Source organism: Felis catus, chromosome E2 (genome assembly GCF_018350175.1).
Source record: "Felis catus isolate Fca126 chromosome E2, F.catus_Fca126_mat1.0, whole genome shotgun sequence".
NCBI classification, from domain to species: Eukaryota; Metazoa; Chordata; class Mammalia; order Carnivora; family Felidae; genus Felis; species Felis catus.
Genome location: NC_058382.1, coordinates 61,946,282 through 61,960,810, shown reverse-complemented (window position 1 = coordinate 61,960,810; position 14,529 = coordinate 61,946,282). Strand labels below are relative to the sequence as shown.

At 42.8% G+C, this 14,529-nt stretch overlaps 1 long non-coding RNA gene across 18 annotated transcripts in view; it reads left to right on the top strand.

The window, feature by feature from the left end:
* Positions 1 to 14,529, top strand: part of LOC123382239 — a 65,946-nt gene that overhangs the window by 20,079 nt on the left and 31,338 nt on the right. For 5 of the 18 annotated variants that reach the window (XR_006590303.1, XR_006590306.1, XR_006590299.1 and 2 more), the window contains exon 1: positions 2,461 to 3,449. This is a non-coding gene — a long non-coding RNA (uncharacterized LOC123382239). Of the gene's footprint in view, positions 1 to 2,444; positions 3,450 to 14,529 lie in introns of those variants that run through there. The other 13 variants (XR_006590311.1, XR_006590308.1, XR_006590304.1 and 10 more) reach the window with 11 other exon arrangements.

Sequence of the window (14,529 nt, the reverse complement as noted above, 5' to 3'; positions counted from 1 at the left end):
GGCTTCACTGGAGGGTAGAGACCCGCAGGCCCTGGGTTCACTGCAGGCTGCAGTGTCGCGGTCAATGGGTTCCCTGGAGGGTGCATTGCCGTGGGCATTTGCTCACTGGAGGCTGCAGTGCCATGCGCACTGGGATCCCTGGAACCTGTAGGGCACTCGGAACTGGGTTCATTGCAGGGTGCAGTGCTGTGGGCACTGGGTTCACTGCAGACTGCAGTGAACGGATCACTGGGATAACTGGAGGCTCCAGTTCAGTGGGCAGGGGTTTCCCTGGATGCTGCAATGCCGTGCCACTGACTTTACTGGGGGCTGCAGTGCCGTGCACCCTAGGTTCACTCGAGAGTGCAGTACGGCAGGCACTGGATTCAATAGAGGTTGCAGAGCCGCGGGCACCGGGTTCATAGCAGGCTGCAGTTGCGCGGGCACTTTGTTCACAGGATGTTCTAGTGCCCTGGCCACTGGGTTCACTGGAGGCTGCAGTGCCGTGGGAACTGAGTTCACTGCAGGCTGCAGTGCCACGGGAACTGTTTTCAGTGGTGCCTGCAGTGCTGCGGGCACTGGCTTCACTGGACGCTCCACTACAGCGGTCACTGGGTTCACTGGAGGCTCCAGTGCAGCGGGAACTTGGTTCACTGGAAGGTGCAGTGGCATAGACACTTGGTTCACAGTAAGGTGCAGTGCCGCGGGCACTGGCTTCAATTGAGCCTGCATTGGCGGGGACCCTTGGTTCACGGGAAGGTGCAGTTCCGTGGGCACTGGCTTCACTGGAGCGTGCAGTGCCAAGGACACTGGCTTCACTGGAGTGTAGAGACCCGCAGGCACTGAGTGCACTGCAGGCTGCAGTGCTGTGCCACTGGGTTCACTGCAGGGTGCCGTGGCGTGTGCACTGGGTTCTTTGGAGGGTGCAGTGCCGTGGACACTTTGTTCACTGGAGGCTGCAGTGCCATATGCACTGGGATCCCTGGAACCTGCAGTGCAGTCAGAACTTGGTTCACTGCAGTGTGCAGTGATGTGGGCACTGGGTTCACTGCAGACTGCAGTGCATGGATCACTTTGACAACTGGAGGCTGCAGTGCAGTTGGCACGTGTTTCACTGGGGGCTGCAATGCCGCGGGCACTGGCTTTACTGGGGGCTGCAGTGCCGCGACCCTGTGTTCACTCGAGAGTGCAGTACAGCAGGCACTGGCTTCAATGGAGATTGCAGAGCTGCAAGCACTGGGTTCATAGCAGTCTGCAGTTACATGGGCACATGGTTCACTGGATGGTCTAGTGCCCTGGGCACTGGGTTCACTGGAGGCTGCAGTGCCGCGGGCACTGCGTTCACTGCAGTCTGCAGTGCTGCACGAACTGGTTTCAGTGGTGCCTGCAGTGCCACAGGCACTGGCTTCACTGGAGGCTCCACTGCAGCGGTCACTGGGTTCACTGGAAGGTGCAGTGGCGCAGACACTTGGTTCACAGGAGGGTGCAGTGTCGCGGGCACAAGCTTCACTGGAGCCTGCATTGGCGGGGATCCTTGGTTCACTGGAAGGTAAAGTTCCGCGGGCCCTGGCTTCATTGGAGCGTGCAGTGCCAAGGACACTGGCTTCACTGGAGTGTAGAGACACGCAGGCACTGGGTTCACTGCAGGCTGCAGTGCTGTGCCACTGGGTTCACTGCAGGATGCTGTGCCGCGGACACTTTGTTCACTGGAGGCTGTAGTGCCATATGCACTGGGATCCCTGGAACCTGCAGTGCAGTCAGAATTGGGTTCACTGCAGGGTGCAGTGCTGTAGGCACTGGGTTCAATGCAGACTGTAGTGCACGGATCACTTTGATAACTGGAGGCTGCAGTGCAGTTGGCACGTGTTTCACTGGAGGCTGCAATGCCGCGGGCACTGGCTTTACTCGTGGCTCAAGTGCCGCAGACCCAAGGTTCACTGCAGAGTGCAGTACGGCGTGCACTGGCATCAATGGAGGCTGCAGAGCCGCGGGCACTGGGTTCACAGCAGGCTGCAGTGTCGCAGGCACTTTTTCCCCGGGGTGGAATAGTGCCGTGGGCACTGGGTTCACTGCAGGGTGCAGTGTCAGGGACACTGGCTTTACTGGAGGGTAGAGACCCAGAGGCCCTGGGTTCACTGCAGGCTGCAGTGCCACGGGCACTGATTTCACTGGAGGGTGCATTGCCCCAGCCACTTTGTTCACTGGAGGCTGAAGTGCCATGGGCACTGGGATCCTTGGAACCTGCAGTGCAGTCGGAACTGGGTTCACTGCAGGGTGCAGTGCTGTGGGTACTGGGTTCCCTGCAGACTCCAGTGCACGGATCACTGGGATAACTGGAGGCTTCAGTCCTGTGGGCACGGGTTTCACTTGTGGCCGCAATGCTGTGGGCAATGGCTTTACTGGCGGCTGCAGTGCTGCGGACCAAAGGTTCAATGGGGAATGCCGTAAGGCAGGCACTGGCTTCACTGGAGGCTGCAGAGCCGTGGGCACTGTGTTCATGGTAGGCTGCGGTGCCGCAGGCACTTTGTTCACTGGATGCTATAGTGCCCTGGGCACTGGGTTCCCGGGAGGGTGCAGTTCCGCGGACACTGGCTTCACTGGAGGGTGCAGTGGCATTAAACCATTACAAATGATGTCATTACGTTAATAAATTCGGTTTCTTTCTTCAGTCACAAGAAAGGAGGAGGAAAAGATTTCTTTGTATCCCAGGCCCTGTCATTAAAACCTTTCCCAATGTGGACAACAGGTTTAGTTGCCCAGGCACCTTCAGTGTCTCAGCTGAGCGACCAGGGCCTTGCACATTGCAAAAATTCCCATGATGGCCAACAGAGAGAGCTCGAGCACCACAGACCCGGAGAGGCGGGTTCCTCTGCCCAGGCAGTGATGGCCAGCAGAAGGCGCACCATCGGCTTTTCTGACCCAGGGCACCTGAGAGCAGGAAGGGCTTTGATTGCTCCCAGAGTACTCAGGGCCTCTGCCGCTGCCTGAGTACAGAGAGCAGAGCTGCATTTCCAGCAGGTTGTGCCGCCCGCCCCAGGGGAGATCTTGGGAGCTTTGTAGCAACTTGGCATCTCCTGAGTCGCCAGAGAGAATTTGTCTTATTGTACTGAGTGCTGAGGAATGGGCGCTGGGTGGCTTCCCTGGGCAAGCTAGTTGCTGAGATGCACAGACCCTTGCATTTTCTGGGCTGTTCCCATGTTTCATTCCTCCCCTTCCTGGACAGTATTTGAACAAGACATATTTTACTAAAGGTCTTGTGGATTGCGGAGTCCCACGACATCACCTCATCGATGCAGTCGATGGTTTGTTCCAGATTCAGGCTTGTTTCCGGGAAGAAACCCCGACAGAAATTCAGAAGAACAGGAGCTGCATTCCGTTAGGACATGAATACATGAAATGCTCGTCTTGGCAACTCCTAGAAGAATGAGCTGGGACCCACTTTCCGAGTCCTGCTAGAACCAGAGACCAAGGTAAGGGCACAAACTGTCCCCCACATCATACATGCTTTTTAAAAAGTTTCATGGTTATTTTTCCAACCTAATTAAGTGATTGCAAATTACAGAAAACCTGGTAGATACCTGTCATTAACGTACGTTATCTTTAATTTAAATTGCAGTGAGTGAAGATACAGTGTAGTATTAGTTTCAGGTGTAAAATATAGAGCAACCCTTCCACACGTCATCTGGTGCTCATCCCAGGTGCACTTATTAATCCCCAGCAGCTGTTTCACCCATTCCCCACCTTGTTCTGGAAGCCCTCAGTTTGTTTCCCAGTTAGAGTCTGTTTGTCACTGCCCACCCCCCGCTTTGTTTTGTTTTATTTCCATGTGTTAATGAAATCATTGGGCATTTGTCTTTGTCGGAAAGGCTTATTTCACCCAGGATAACATTCTCTCGCTCCATCCAGCTCATGGCAAATGACAAGATTTCATGTTTTTACGGCCTAATAATATTACATTCCATAGACTACATCTCAATTTATTCATCAGTTGATGGATGCTTGGATAGTTTCTGTAATTTGGCTGTTGTAGAAAATGCTGGTGTAAACATCATGGTGCATGTATCCCTTTGAAGATTTTGTATTCTTTGTGGAAATACCTTGTAGTGAAATTGCTGGATCGTAAGGTACTTCTATTTCCAGTTTTTTTTTTTTTTTTGAGAAATCTCCATAATGTTTTCCAGACTGGCTGCACCAGTTTGCGTTCTTACCCACAGTGCAAGAGGGTTATTCTTTCCCCACTTCCTTGGCAACACCTGCTGTTTCAGCCTTCATTGATTTTCGTCATTGTGACAGATGTGCTTTGTTATCTCATTGTACTTTCGAATTGTATTTCCCTGAAGATCTGTATTGTTGAGTATTTTTTCATGTGTCTCTTGGCCAGGTATATGTCTTCCTTCGGGAAATGTCCATTCGTGACTTCTGCCCATTTTTAATCAGATTTCTCATTGTTTGGGTGCTGTATAACTGTATATATTTTGGGCACTAACCCTTTATCTGATGTCGTTTGCAAATATCATTCTGTAGGTGTTTTAGTTTTGTTGATTATTTCCTAGGTGACGGAAGGTTTTAATTTTTATGAAGTCTCATTATTTTTGCTTGTGTTTCCCTTACCTCTAGAGATATATCTATAAAGACATTTGCACAGGCAATGTCAAATAAGATACTACCCGTGTTATCCTCTGGGATTTTTATGGTTTCCGGTTTCACATATAGGTCTTTGTCCATGTTGGATTTATTTTTGTGTATGTTGTAAGAAAGTGGTCCATTGTTGTTTTTGTTTTGTTTTGCAGGATGCTGTCCAGTTTTCCCAAAACCATATATTGAGGAGCCTTTTTTAAAGTTTATTTACTTATTTTTGAGAGAGAGCATGCAGAAGAGGGGCAGAGAGAAATGGAGACAGAGAATCCCACGCATGCTCTGCACTGCCCTGAGATCATAACTTGAGCTGAATTAACAATCACACGCTTTGTTGACTGAGCCACCCCTGTGTCCCAAGACTATCTTTTTTTCCATTGGATGTTCTTTCCTGCTTTGTTGAGAATTAATTGACCATATAGGTGTGAGTTCATTTCTGCGTTTCTATTCTATTGATCTATGCCTCTGTGTTTTTTTGTTGTTGTTTTGTCAGTACCATGCTGTTCTGATCAGTACAGCTTTGTAATATTACCTGAAGTCTGGAATTGTGATGTCTCCAGCTTTGCTTTTCTTCTTCAAGTTTGTTTTGGCTGTTTGGGGACTTTTGTCATTCCATACAAATTTTGAGATGATTTGTTCTTGTTCTGTCACAAATGTTTTTGTTAGTGTGATAGGGATTTCATTATATGTGTAGATTGTTTTGAGAAGTGTAGACATTTTAACAGTATTTTGTGCTTCCCATCCATGAACATGAAATGTATTCCATTTCTTTGTGTCCTCTTCCATTTCTTTCATCAGTGTTTCATAGACTTTAGAGTACACGTCTTTCAATTCTTTGGTTAGGTTTATTCCTGGTTTCTTGTGGTATTTGTGAGCCTGTCAATGGGATTGATCCCTTACTTTCTCTCTGTGTTAATTCATGATTTGTGTTAGAAATGCCATACATCTATGTAGCTTGATTTCTGTATATTGTGACTTGTGGAATTCATATATCAATTCTAGCAATTTTTAAGGGAACCTTTCATGTTTTTTATAGAACACATCATGTCAGTTCCAAATAGTGAAAGTGCTACTTCTTCCTTGCCGATTTGGATGCCTCTTATTTCTTTTTGTTGTCTGAGTGCTGTGGTTAGGGTTTGCCATACTATGTGGAAAAACAGTGGTGAGACGGGTCATTCCTGTTTTGTCCCTGACCTTGGAGGAAAATTTTTCAATTTTTCCCCATTGAGGATGAGATGAGCTGTGGGTTTTTCCTAGATGACCTTTATTATGTGCAGGTAGGTTGAGTCTCAATGTACTTTGCTGAGGGGTTTTATCATGAATGGATGTGACATTTTGTCAAATAGTTTTTCTGCATCTGTTGAAAGCATCGTATTGTTCTTATCCTTTCTTCTATTACTGTGGTGCATCATGTTGATTGATCTGTGAATGTGGAACCACCCTTGCAGCCTAGGAATATATCCCACTTGATTATGGCAAATGATTCTATTAATGTATTGTTGACTTTAATTTGAAGGTATTTTAATAAGAATTTCGGCATACATAGCCATCAGGCGATTGGGCTGCAGTGTTATTTAAAAATTTTTTAAACATATTTTTAAATGCTTATTTCTTTCCCTAGATAGAGTACATAAAAGTGAGGGAGGGGCAGAGAGACAGGGAGAGAGAGAATCCTGGCCATGGCCCACACTGTCATGGCAGGGTCCAACATGGGGCTCGAACCCACGCACAGCAAGATAATGTCCTAATCCGAAATTAAGAGTTGGACAGTAAACAGCCCGAGCCACACAGGCACCCCGCCATTTTTCGGTTTTAGTGGAAGCTTCATCTCGTTTTGGTATCAGGGTAATGATGGCCTCATAAGATGAATTTATAAGTTGTCCTTCTTTTTTATTTTTCGTAATAATTTGAAGAGAATACATATTACCTCTTTCTTAAATGGGTGGTAGAATTCATCAGTTAAACCATCTGGCCCAGAACTCTTGTGTTGGGGGGAGATTTTTTTTTATTACTGATTTGATTTCTTTCTGTTTTCAGAATATACGTATCTTCCTGTTTCAGTTTTGGTAGTTTGTGTGTTTCTAGGAATTTGTCCATTTTTCTCAGAGTGTCCAATTTGTTGCATATAGTTGTTCATAATATTAACTTCTAACTGTATTTTTGTGGTGTGGACTGTTATTTCTCCTTTCTTATTTGTGATTTTATTTATTGGAGTCCTTTCTCTCTTCTTACTGAAAAGTCTGCCTAGAAGTTTTCATGTTGATTTCTGTTTTCAAAGAACCAGCCCCTGGTTTCATTGATTTTGTCTAGTGTCTTTTTGGTTTGACTATCCCTTATTTCTGTCTGAATCTCTATTACTTCCTTCCTTCTGCTGTTCTTCTTCTGATATGTGACCTAGAATATGATCAATTCTGGAGAATGTCCCATGTGCGCTTGAAAAGAATATGTACTCTGCCATTTTAGTATGGAGTGTTCTAAATATATCTGTTAAACCCATCTGGTCCAGTGTGTCATTCAAAGCCATTGTTTCCTTGTTGATTTTCTGTTTACAGCTTCTGTCCTTTCATGTGAGCGATGTGTTAAAGTCCTCTACTATCATTATATTATAAAAAATGAGTTCCTTTATGGTTGTTGTTAAATATTTTATATACTTGGTGATCGCATGTTGGGTGCATCAAAATTTACAATCATTGGATATTCTTGTTTCATTGTCCCCTTTAGTATGAGATAGCATCCGTCTTCATCTCTTGTTATAGCTTTATTTATTTATTTATTTATTTATTTATTTATTTATTTATTTATTTTAATTTAAGTCATAGTTGACATACAGTGCATTCTCGTATTTGGGAGCAGAATTTGGTGATTCATCCCTTACATACAATACCCAGTGCTCATCACAACAAGTGCTCTCCTTAATACTCATCCCACATCTAGCCCAGCACTGACCTATTTCCCTCCATCAATCTTCGTTTTTTTTTTTCTCTAACATTAAGAGAGTCATGTAGTTTGTTACCACTCTTCTCGTTTCCTGCCCCCTTTCCGTGTTTTCATCTGTTTTGTTTCTTCAATTCCACATGAGTGAAATCATATATTTGTCTTTCTCTGATTGACATATTTCACTTAGCATAATACATGCTAGCTCCATCCACATCATTGCAAATGGCAAGATTTCATTCTTCTTGAAGTTGAGTTATATTTCTTTGTATATACACATGTTTGTATATATGAACGTATACATATGTACATATGTATATATGCGTATACATACATACACACACACACGACAACTTCTGTATACCTTCATCAGTTGATGGATACTTGGGCTTTCTCTATAATTTGGCTACTGTTGATAATGCTGCTATAAATACTGGCTTCATGAAATGTCACTATTAGGTATTTACCCAAAGTGTGCCAAAATAGAGTCTCAGTTTTAAAGGTTATTTTGCCTGATATAAGTATTGCTACTGGCTTTCTTTTGACATTATTGGCATAATAAATGTTTCTTCATTCTCTCACTTTAAATCTGAAGGTGACTTAAGTCCAAATAAAGCTTTGTAGGCAGCATCTAGATAGGTGTTGTTTTTGTTTGTTTGTTTGTTTGTTTGTTTGTTTTGTCCATTCTGACTCCCTATCCAATGTCTTATGATTGGAGCATTTAGTCCATGTACATTTAGAGTGATTATTAATAGGTATATATTGAGTGCCATTCTACTAGTTGTTTTGCCATTGTTTCTTGATGTTTTCTCTGATCCTTTCTTGTCTGTAACACTTTTAGTCCTAGATTTCCACTCAAAGAACCCGATTGAAATATTCTTTTCTTTTGACTGGTAGTACATTTCTTTACTTCTTTTTAATATTTCTTTTTTTAAATTTAAGCCCACGTTAGTTACTTTATAGTGGAATACAGTTTCAGCAGTAGAATTTAGAGATCCATCAAGTACAAAATATACCCAATACTCATCCCAAGTGCGCCCGTAATGCCCATCACCCATTTAGCCCATACCCCTATTCAGTAACCTTCCTGGAACCCTGAGTTTCTTCTCTGTATTTCAGAGTCTCTTATCGTTTGACTTCCTCTCTGTTTTTATCTTCTTTTTTTTTGCTTTCCTTTCACTACGTTCATCAGTTGTATTAAATTCCACAGATGAGAGAAATCATATGATGTGTGTCTTTCTCTAACATATTTTGCTTAGCATAATCAAGTCTGGTTCCATCCATGTTGTTTCAAATAGCAAGATTTAATTCTTTTTTACCGCGGAGTAATATTCCATTGTATGAATATACCACATCTTCTTTATCCATTCATCTGTCAATGGTCATTTGGGCTCTTTGCATAATTTAGTTATTGTTGATCATGTTGCTATAAACAATGCAGTGCATGTTCCACTTGGACTAAGCGTTAGTGTATCCTTTGGATAAATACGTAGTAGTGCAATTGCTGGGGCCTAGTGTAGTTCTATTTTTAGTTTTTCTGACAAATCTCCATACTATTTCCAGAGTGTCTACATCACTTTGCATTCCCACCAGCATTTCAAAAGCGTTCCCTTTCTCTGCATCCTTGCCAACATCTGTCTTTTTCGGAGATGTTAATTTTAGCCATTCTGATAGGTGTGAGGGGATATCTCATTGTGGTTTCGATTTGTATTTCAGTGATGACAAGTGAGATTGAGTATCTTTTCATGTGTGACCAATCTGGATGTCATCTTTCTTAAAGTGTCTGTTCACGTCTTTTGCCCATTTCTTCACCGGATTATTTGGTTTTTGGGTGTTGAGTGTGATAATTTTTTACAGATTTTGGATACTAACCCTTTATCTGATATGTCACCTGCAAATATCTTCTCCCATTTCATTCAGTGGCCTTTCAGTTTTGCTGACTATGTCCTCTTCTGTGCAGATGCTTTTTATCTTGAGGTCCCAATAGTTCATTTTTGTTTTTATTGCCCTTGCTTTGGAGACATGACAAGCAAGAAGTTGTTGTGGCCAGGATCAAGGAGGTAGATTGTCTGTTTTCTCCTCTAGGATTTTGATGGTCCCTTTCTTACATTTATATCTTTCATCCATTTTGAGGTGTGTGTGTGTTTGTGTGTGTGTGTGTGTGTGTGTGTGTGTGTGTGTGTGTCTGTGTGTGTGGTTTAAGAACATAGTCCAGGTCCAATCTTCTCACTGTCCAGTTTTCCCAGTACCATTTGCTGAAGAGACTTTTGTTTTTCCATTGGATATTCTTTCCAGTGTTATCAAAGATTACTCGGCCATATGTTTGAGGGTCCATTTATGGGTTCCCCATTCTGTTCCATTGATGTCTGTGTCCGTTTTTGTGCCCGTGCCATACTGTCTTGATGATTGCGGTTTTCTAATACACCATAAAGTCCAGATTTTAATGTCTCCAGCTTTGTTTTCTTTTTCAACATGACTTTGGCGATTTGGGGTCTTTTCTGGCTCCCTACAAATTTTAGGGTTGTTTGTTCTAGTTCTGTGAGGAATGCTGGTGTTATTTTGATAGGGATTGCATTGAATGTGTCGATTGCTTTGGGTAGTATTGACATTTTAATAATATTTGTTCTTCTCATCCATGAGCATGGAAGGTTTTTCCGTTTCTTTGTGTTTCTTCCATTTCTTTCATAGATGTTGTATGGTTTGTTCCTTTATTTTTTTTATCTTTGTTCATTTTTGAGAGAGAGAGAGAGAGAAAGAGAGAGTACATGAGCAGGGGAGGGGCAGAAAGAGAAAGAGAGGGAGACACAGACTCTGAAGCAGGCTCCAGGCTCCGAGCTGTGAGCACAGTGCCCATCACGGGACTCAGACCCACAAATGCGGGATCATGTCCTGAACCGAAGTCGGCACTAACCGACTGAGCCACCCAGTCGCCCCTCTATTGTTTTAAGTGTACTGATCTTTTACCTCTTTGGTTTTGTTTACCCCTGGGTATTTGATGGTTTTCAGTGCAGTTGTAAAGTACATCAATCCTTGATTTCTCTCTGCTGTCTCATTATTGGTGTATAGAAAAGCAGTCAACTTCTGTATATTGATTTTATATCCTGAGACTTTCCTGAATTCCAGTATCAGTCCTAACGGTTTTTCCATGGAGTCTTTTGGATTTCCTTGGAAAGTATCACGTCTGCGAAGAGGGAAAGTTTGACCCTCCTTGCCAATTTGGACGCCTTGTATTTCCTTTTGTTGTCTGCTTGCTGAGGTTAGGAGTTCCAACAGTTTGTGGAATAACGGTGGTGAGAGTGGACATCCCAGTCGTGTTCCTGACCTTAGGGGGAAAGCTCTCAGTTTTTCTCATTGAAGATGATATTAGTTGTGGGACTTTCGTATCTGGACATACTGATATTCAGACAAGACCTCTCTATCCTTCCTTTTGAGTGCTTTTTTTTTCATCAAGAAAGGATGCTGCATTGTGTCAAATGCTCTTTCTGCATCTATTGAGAGGATCATATGTTTGTTATCCTTTCTTTTATCAATGTGATGTATCACATCAGTTGATTTGCAGATATTGAATTGGTGGTGCATCCCAGGAATAAATCCAATTCATTGTGGTGAATAATTATTTGTATGTATTCTTGGATCCGGTTCGCTACTTTTTGTTGAGAATTTTTGCATCCAGGTTCATCAGGGAAATTGGTCTGTAGTTTCCTTTTTGGTGGGATCTTTGTCCAGTTTGGACTCAAGGCCAAGCTGGCCTCATAGAATGAGTTTGGAAGTGTTCCTTCCATGTCTCTGGCCATGACCTTATCTTGTTCTTTCATTTGGGATGCATTCCTCTTGTCTTGGCATTTTGGCTGAGTTTTTGCCTTCTCTGTGTTACAAACGCTCATTATGTTGGCTGCCTGTGAGATGAATGGCTTTATGAAAAGGAGGTCATCTAGTGTCCAGGGCCTGACACATCAGGGAGTATGTGTGGTGTGTGTTGCGTACACTGTTTTGTGTTCTGGCTGCACTATCCTTCAGGCCAGTTGTATGGACAATGTATGGTCCTTGGCCAGAATGTGCTGAGTTTTATCTAGGTAAGCTCCGATCTGCTTCTTAAATGAGACTTGAAATGACTGCCACTCGAAGTGAAGCTCTGCAGAACTGTCTGGTCAAGAGAGGTGGTGTGGTCATGAGCTTCCGCTGGTCTTCTGGGGAAGGGGAAACCTCCATTGGGACTTAGGCAAGCCTGATTGACCTAGAAGGCCAGTCTCACCAGAGCACAGGAATGTGGGGTTGGTGTAAGCATCTTAGGCAGCCAGTGTGGGGATGACATTGTTTCCAGCAGATGGCTCTGTGTTTATGCTGTGGGGAAGAGGAGGAAAATGGTCCCATACACCTCCTCTGTCCTACCTCCTTTGTCCCCTTGTTGTGAACACTGCCTCTCAGGGATGCTCTCCATGATGAGTGTATAATTGCCCCACTGTTTGCACCAGGCGGTGTACAGGTCACTGTTTCCATGCCATCTGCCTGTAAGTAGTTTGCTGCCTTCTCTCAAGGATTAGGCCAGTGCCCTCAGGGCTGTATCCCAGCCAAGCCTGCTAACCTTTGAAACTCCACATTCTCGGGGTCTGGATCGCTTGGTTAAGTGTCCGAGTCTTGATCCTGGCTCAGATCATGACCTCGTGGTCATGGGCTTCTCTCTCTCCCTCTATTCCTGCCCCTCCCTTGCATGTGCTCTCTTTCTCTGTCTCTCTCTCAAAATAAATAAACTTAAAACAAATTTAGTGGCATGGAATACCTTATTTAGGCGAGATTTCCTCCTTGAGGGAATGGCAGGGGTCTATCAGTTAAATTTCCAGCAATGACTAGGAATTTCATTGCTGACTGGTTAAAGGTTACATTCCTACAGGAATGAATTTAGGGTTAGTGACATGAGGCCTTAACGTAAGGAACTCCATGATGGTCCCGTGAGTTTTCTTTACATTCCAAACCCATATTTTTTCACATCAATTTTTTTATTAAAAACATAACCCTAAGTAATATTTTAGCCATCTACTGCTGGCCCAATTATCATATCCTGTAAATCTGTGACCATCTCCTAATCATAGATGGAGATCAACTCTGTGGCTCTAAGATTTTTGTGACTCTAAATTATATTGATGTATGTTACTAAGATCTTTGTGAGTCTAGGTTACTGCTGGCCTCCTGAAATCTTGACCGAGGGACACCCAGCCAGGTTTCTGAGCCATTACTTAGGCACAGAAGCACCCTTTCCAAGTCACCTCTTCCTAAAGCGTGTCTTTCCCTCTGGTACTTCTGGGTCTTACCCTTTTGCAGATCACATGCTGTGATGGACAACCCCTCATGAAAACCTGTCAAAGTGGATGAGAGAAACCTGCTTGCCTGTGACTGCCACTTCATGGTCACATCTTTTCCTTCTGAAACCCCTTGAACACCCTATCATTCTTCCAGGCTTTGAACATCTCTTCGATTTGAAAATATTTCAGTCTCTTGTATTCCTGCTAAAAAAATATGCGTGAAAATATTGAAGCAAGGATTCTTTACAATAAGTGAGCCAGTCACAATGATCCATCTGGCCGTGTGTACGTATGTTTTCTTTTTTGGACACTGTTCAGGCATGATGTGAAGTACATCCTGTAAAATCTGAGTATCATTCATTATCTAGGATAACCGCCTTTATGGAAAGCCATTTAATGACATGTTCATTCCAGATCCGAAAAACACTTAATTTACATACCACATAATACAGTGGTGTCTACATATGTTATTACCTTAAAATATGTAAAGTGGATGTTTCTATGAAGTGTATATCATGCATTGAGTTTTCTGTACCATGAATGTTATTATTTAAATTACACAATAGTAAGAACAACAAGAATAGGTACATGGCCATCACTAGTAACTAATACTAGAACTAGTCATATAATATTAGGTGTTGAAAACATAAAACCATGATTACTAATAATCTTTTCAATCGTGGTGGGTTTCTAGTTACCAGAAAAATTGGGAAGATATTATTGAGTCTCCACATACATCAGAGTGTTTTCTGACTATTGATGTCCTCTAAGTTGATACATGATCACAATCAATATCCCAAAGAGATATGGTACTATTAACTAACTTTGTATTTGTATTCAGATTGCTTCAGTTTTAACCTCTTCTGTCCCAGACTCATCCCAGCTGGCACATTACAGTCATCCTGTCTCCTTCGGCTTCACTTGGCCATGGCGATTTTTAGATTTTTCCTTATTTTTCATAATCTGCAAAGTTTTGAGGGTACGTTTGTAGAATGCATTTTGTAGAATGATCCTTGGTTGGGATATGTCTAATGTTTGTTCAAATGCTTAGGCTGACTACTGTGTTTTGGAGCAGAAGATCCAGAGGCATAGTTCCATCCATAATTATCACTTCACATAAAGGTTGTTTACTCTGAAGATTTGGGTCTTTTGTGGTTCTGTACAAATTTTAGGACCGTTCTAGTTCTATGAAAAATGTTGTTGCTATTTTGATGGCGATGGCATTAGTTGTGTCAGTTGCTGTGGGAAGTATAGACATTTCCATGAAATTTGTACTTCCGATCCATGAGTATGGAATATCCTTCCATTTTTTTGTGTCATCTTGTATTTCTTTCATCACTGTTTTATAATTTTCAGAGTATAGGTCGCTCACCAGCTGGGACTGTTTTCTTAATTTCTCTCTCTACTGCTTCGTTATTGTCTAGAAATGCAACAGATTTCTGTACAATGATTTTGTATCCGGTGACATTGCTGTATTCATTTATCACTTCTAGCAGTTATTGGGTGGACTCTTTAGGGTTTTCTATATATAGTGTCATGTAATCTGCAAAGTGTGAAAGATTCACTACTTCCAGATTTGGATTAGTTTTTTCTTTTCTTTTCTTTTCTTTTCTTTTCTTTTCTTTTCTTTTCTTTTCTTTTCTTTTCTTTTTTTTTCTTTTCTTTTCTTTTCTTTTACTTTAAT